This window comes from Haliaeetus leucocephalus, unplaced genomic scaffold (genome assembly GCF_000737465.1).
Source record: "Haliaeetus leucocephalus isolate CR32 unplaced genomic scaffold, Haliaeetus_leucocephalus-4.0 Scaffold206, whole genome shotgun sequence".
Lineage (NCBI taxonomy): Eukaryota > Metazoa > Chordata > Aves > Accipitriformes > Accipitridae > Haliaeetus > Haliaeetus leucocephalus.
The window spans coordinates 8,482,200-8,488,199 of record NW_010972642.1 but is presented as its reverse complement, the minus strand read 5'-3'; positions in this window follow the sequence as shown (position 1 = coordinate 8,488,199).

Below are 6,000 nucleotides of genomic sequence, written 5' to 3'. Positions count from 1 at the left end.
CTTGCTCTTTTGCTTGTCCGACAATGAATTTATGTTGACCATGCAAAGAGCATCAGCTTCTACAGGATCATCTGTTATTCATCTAAATATTCTACTCACAAGTATTTTATTAACATAAAAGTTTAACCTACCAAGTTTCTGACCCTACCCCTGATTGACAGTTTACTGTAGAAGTATAGAGGGAGGAAGAAAACAGTGGAGCATCCTGCGCATAGCCACTCTGTAATACAGCCTCGCTCTTCGCTGAAGACTAATGCCTTGGGTCCTCCTGCTGTACCTGGCATGAGTCTCCCGTTGGCTGTCAGCTGCTTCCCTGACAGCTCTCAACCTGCTGATGGCAGCTGATGGTTTACATTTAGTCCTGGTTCCTTTAAACATGAACCATTGCACACACACACGGAGTATAAGCTGTAGGTATACTTACACTGCCTGGATACATTTAGGGGGTGGAAAGAACAGATTTATCCAATAGCGTCCTTGCAAGCTCTTCTCAACTGTGCCAAAGCGAGCGTGAAGGGGACCAGACATGGCTTGAATGAATGTGAAGACTACTGCGATCAGTGTAGGACTGTCATACAAGAAAGGAACACTTTTCTTCATGAGAAAGTAGCTGTTGTGTGAAACAATTGAGCATTCTGTTACAGAGAAATGTGATAAAATTAAATAATAAACATTTGGACAGTTAACAGGCCAATCGAATTATTTACGATACAGCTCATCACCTGGGCAGAACAAAGTTATTACCAGAGAGAAATATGGTTTGGGGGGAAAAAAGTGCAGGTTTACTGAAAAATATGCTTAACAAAATCAATGTTAACAAGCTGTGAAAACCAGAAATGCATCTCATTCAGCAGCGTAAAGGCAGAACAGAGGGGTAAACATACCACAGAGACCAGATTTATTTACAGGAAATGTGAAGGCAGTCACAACAGTGCAGAAGTGCTCAACATGCAGACAGCAGCGATACACAGTAAAAACGAGTTTCATGAAAGAATCCTCCTCCATACGCATTTTGCAAAGAAATACAGATGAGAAGTACAGAAACATTTAGAACAGCTGGAGGACAAATCTGTAACGATGAAGATAAACAGACACAGTGTTTTGCTGGGTCTCGTCATATGTGTGAGATGTTCATTATATAATGCTGGGTAAGAATAAACATAACCATGACAATTCAAAAATGACACTTGAGCTGCATGAACCTTGTTACAGCTATGGTATGCTTATGATTAATGGCAGTCTAGTGGGCTTATGATGTGTTTTCATTCCATTTTCTTGTCTGAAAGAAGATAATGAGAGTTTCTTGCAGATGCTCACAGAGACATCCTCACGAGTGGGAGAGCAGCATGGGACTGAGCCCAAAGCTGGTTTTTTGTTTAATGGAAGGCAAGTGGGCAGACATGGGTTGAGCAGAGATGGGAATTACCTCCTATTGAGATTAAGTGAGAGTTAATGAGTAGAAAAGTAGGTAGGCCAGAAAAAGCCTTGGAAGTGGAGGCAAATAATTTACATTTGGTGTGTTACAGAGGAGAGGCCAATGTTCAGTGCAACTTCTTTTGCTTCCTGCACTGCAGGCAAAACACGATGACCTAGTCAGGCAGAAGTGAAAGCCATCTTCTCTAGTTACATACAGCGCACAAATCATGTACTGAGGCTCATGAATATACAGCTGCTGTGGCAAATTCCTTCTGATTTTTGGAAAACAGAAGGTAATGTAGTCTAGAAGAAGGCTAATGAGCTTTTGGGAAATACCTTGTATCTGCTGTATGTCACATAATCTGAAGTCCTGTACATGGAGTTTGAAATGGCAAAAGAGGGTGTTCCATTTGTGGTTGGACAGATATAGATTATCAGATGCATTAATATATAACTTAGATAAAATGATTTTGACAAGAGATTAATAATTTTATGTGCTGTAATCATGTAGTAAATCACAGTGATACCTGACTTCCTTGGATTCCCTTACTGTCAAGAAACATGCTACCACAGAGCCCGGTTAGCATTAAGAAGTGATACACCAGCCAGCAGATGGTGATGGCTGTTTTGAACAAATTCAGACATCAGACTGAGTTAACAGCCTAGGAGGGAACACATTCACAATAGAGCTAGACTCAAAAGATTTGAGGAAGACCTTCAAAGTATGTTTCTCCATGAGAGCAGGAGAGGAGATCATATTAAGTGATACAAATACTTTAAGTGAAAGGCTATTTTTGCTGTTTGAAATTTAAGTAAGTTGGGTGTTCTGACAGGTTCAGGTTGTGAGAGAAAATACAAGACTCTGCATCTGCCACTTTCTGAGGCACACTAAAGCATTATATCCCCATCTGCAGGGATTTGGATGAAACAGAGGTAATTGTGGAAGATCTGCTAATGCCAAGTAAAAATGAACACCAGCAACCTTTTATGTTCTTCAAATTTCCCCAGGGAAAACTGAACGGCAGAAATGATGGGATGGACCAACTGGTTCATATACGTGGAGATAAGGGAGATTTATTGGATCCAGACCTTTTATAATCGCTTATTATAAAAAAAGCTATTATAAAAGCTATTAGAGTGCTTCCTTCCAAATCCTAGAAAATCAGAGAGAATAATTTATCTGATTGAGCTGACTCCTGATTTTCCAGACACAAGAGTTCCCCTAAGAGTGGTCACTATGGAAAGGGTGAAGTTCCTTACAGTTGATGAACAAGAGAACAAATTAAAAGTTAAGGAAAAATATGTTTGAAAAAAGTTTCAGAAACGTTGTACTTTAAATATTTAAGAGAACCAAGATATAGATGAAGAGGTGGGTTAAAAGAGAATGTAATCCCCTTTTTTCCATTTTCCCAGGTGTTCCTCTCCCCCTATTCCTTTGCTGGCAAGAATACGTCCTCTTTAGTATGGTCCACATCAGACACGTGCCTGCCCCTTATAAACATGGGCAGCTATGTCACAGCACTATCTGGTCTCTCTCTCCATTCAAGATCATGGGTTTGTGGAGTATGTTTTTCCAAAGTTAAGCATCAAGGGGCACATACTGTCAGGGCACTAACTAAAATGTAAATGAACTTAATTTGGTTTGGAAATGGAAATCTGCCAATGTGCGTGCTTGCAAATGGATTCATGGGCAGAACTTTTCCGAGGTAAGCTTCAAGCAACAAATTGTTGGAAGCCATAGTACAGAAACTACTGCTCAAAACATTCCCTAGCATCCAGAATAAAGATGGGAATGTTTCTGAAGTACTTGCCTAATATGAAAGACTGGCTATCAAGGAACCTCTTATGGTGGAAATGTTTCTGAGGATATTTATAAAAAATGTAGAGAGATTTTGAGGTAAATAGAATTCATGCACTTTCCAAACAGACTTGCCTTTCTCAAATGAGAAATATAAAATTGTCCAAAATTCCCTATCTTGAAAGAGCAGTTTTAAGTAGAAAGGCATCAGGAAACATGATACTTTCTTTCAGTTATGAAATTCTATCAAGACTATGAAGATGACATTAAGGACAGAGGTCAGTAAAGGAAGATCACCATGAGTGAAATGGTAACTCCATTGAAGTTGCTGGAAGATTTCCCACTAATCAGAAGGGAGTGTGTGAGAAAGAGGTTCTTCTTCATATTGCTGATTTTACCCAGCATGAGAACAGGAATGGCAAAAGCATAATGCTACATGTCCAGATGAATATTCGGAAAGATGTCCAGTTCTGTGCAAATGTGTAGCATTGAAGACAAGCTGCAATTACCATTTCAGAAAGAGAGTAGCCAAACAACTGCTTGTAATTCAAGATGGTTTTTCTCTTCCTTCATACCAAAGACTAGTGAGAACATCGTTTACAGTGTTGGCGATTAACATTGTCCCAGCAGAGTGAGTATATCTCCTTCTGCCTCTAAAAACTGAGGCAGTCTTTGAATTTGTCACCAGTTCTATGTCTTTAAATAATACTTATATATGTGAAGTGCAACCCTGGTCTGATGACGCATCCATCCTTCAGAACCCATTTTCCTTCCCGACCAGATTTCTTTGGCAGGGATGTGAAGAAACTCCTAGTCTGCAGAACTGTCTCTTAATGTTTTGTATTCGTAAACCAAACTTCCTATAAAAAGGTAATATAAGAGACATATCTAGTCTAACAGGCAAAGGGTCTGGGAAGCTCCCGTTGACTGCTTTTCTACAGATGATTTCAGTCTTCACGTAACAGCAAATCTCTCATAATTGCTCAACTGAGTGACTGTCAGAAGTGAGGAAATGAAGCAATATTCTTTTTATGTCAATTATTATGGCATACAGATTGCTTTTTAGCAATTATGGCAGTAAATATAATTAAATACTTTTCTTTGTAATGTAAGTTTTTTGGGTCAAATTCCTGGCAATTAAAATATTTCATGTTTCTGTTTAAGTATTTGTTGTATTATGAAGTACAATATGTGAGGTTGTTTATTAGTAAAATAGCAAAAATGGAGACTATAATTTATACAACTATTTGTAGAATTATCTCCTTTTCTCCATTCTTGAGACTTCAGATGTTCCATGTGATTATTTTAGAGCTATAAAACTTACACTTTCTGTAAAGGTTTTAGGAGTGACTTAGAATTTGAAATAGTTTAATGGAACAGAAAAAAAGCTTAGAGAAAGTTAAAGTACAGGAGTAGGTGTTGAAAGGAGAAGCCAAGTTATCTGAAGGCTTGAAAAATGTCTTGCAGTGAAAAACTTAAAACAGAATTGGCTAGAAATGCTTTGATGGAATGTTTTTCAACTGGTAGTATCTATTTATCAAATTGAAACTCTGCTGGAAGGAATCAATTTTCATATTTCTGGTTTTGAAATGTTTCCAGCGGTTTCGAAGTTGTTAAAACATCCTGTTTCAAGTTTTTTAAATGAAAAAAAAAAAAAATACAATCTTCAGTTCTACAAGCCTTCCTCTCAAAATATAACCTAATTATGCCAGCCGTCTCTAAAGTGAGCTGGAAATATTGCAAATGACCCCAAATTGAATTGCTTTTGGGTTTTTTTTTTTTATTTCTGGTAGATCATCAACATTTTCAAGAGTTCTACTTTTTGTCAGGCTTCGAGAATGGAAAAATATTTTGTCCAGCTTGACTGAAATTCAGCTGGTTCAATTTATCATAGAAGTTCCTTCAGTGGGGCATACCTCTGTATTAATATATTAAATTCAGTTATGACTATGTATTGGGTTTGCATGGCAAGGTTTTGGTAGCGGAGGGGTTACAGGGGTGGCTTCTGTAAGAAGCTGCTGGAAGCTTCCCCCATGTGCGACAGAGCCAGTGCCAGCCGGCTCTATGACGGACCTGCCGCTGGCCAAGGCCGAGCCAGCAACAGTGGTAGCACCTCTGGGATAATAGATTTAAGAAAGAGCGAAAAAAACCTGTGCAACTGCAGCTGAAGAGAGGAGTGAGAACATGTGAGAGGAACAGCCCTGCAGACCCCAGTTCAGTGCAGAAGGAGGGGGAGGAGATGCTCCAGGCGCCGGAGCAGAGATTCCCCTGCAGCCCATGGGGAAGACCATGGTGAGGCAGGCTGTCCCCCTGCAGCCCAGGGAGGTCCACCGGGGAGCAGATCTCCACCTGCAGCCTGTGGAGGACCCCACGCCGGAGGATGCACCCAAAGGAGGCTGTGGCCCCGTGGGAAGCCCGTGCTGGAGCAGGCTCCTGGCAGGATCTGTGGACCCGGGGAGAGAGGAGCCCACGCTGGATCAGGTTTTCTGGCCGCACTTGTGACCCCGTGGGGGACCCACGCTGGAGTTCATGAAGAACTGTAGCCCGGGGGAAGGACTCACATCGAAGAAGTTCATGGAGGACTGTCTCCTGTGTGGGAGGGATCCCACGCTGGAGCAGAGGAAGAGTGTGAGAAATCCTGCCCCTCAAGAGGATGAAGCAGCAGAGATAATGTGTGATGAACTCACTGTAAACCCCATTCCGTCCCTGTGCACCGCTGGCGGGGAGGAGGTAGAGAAAATTGGGAGTAAAGCCCAGGAAGAAGGGAGGGGTGGGAGGAAGGTGTT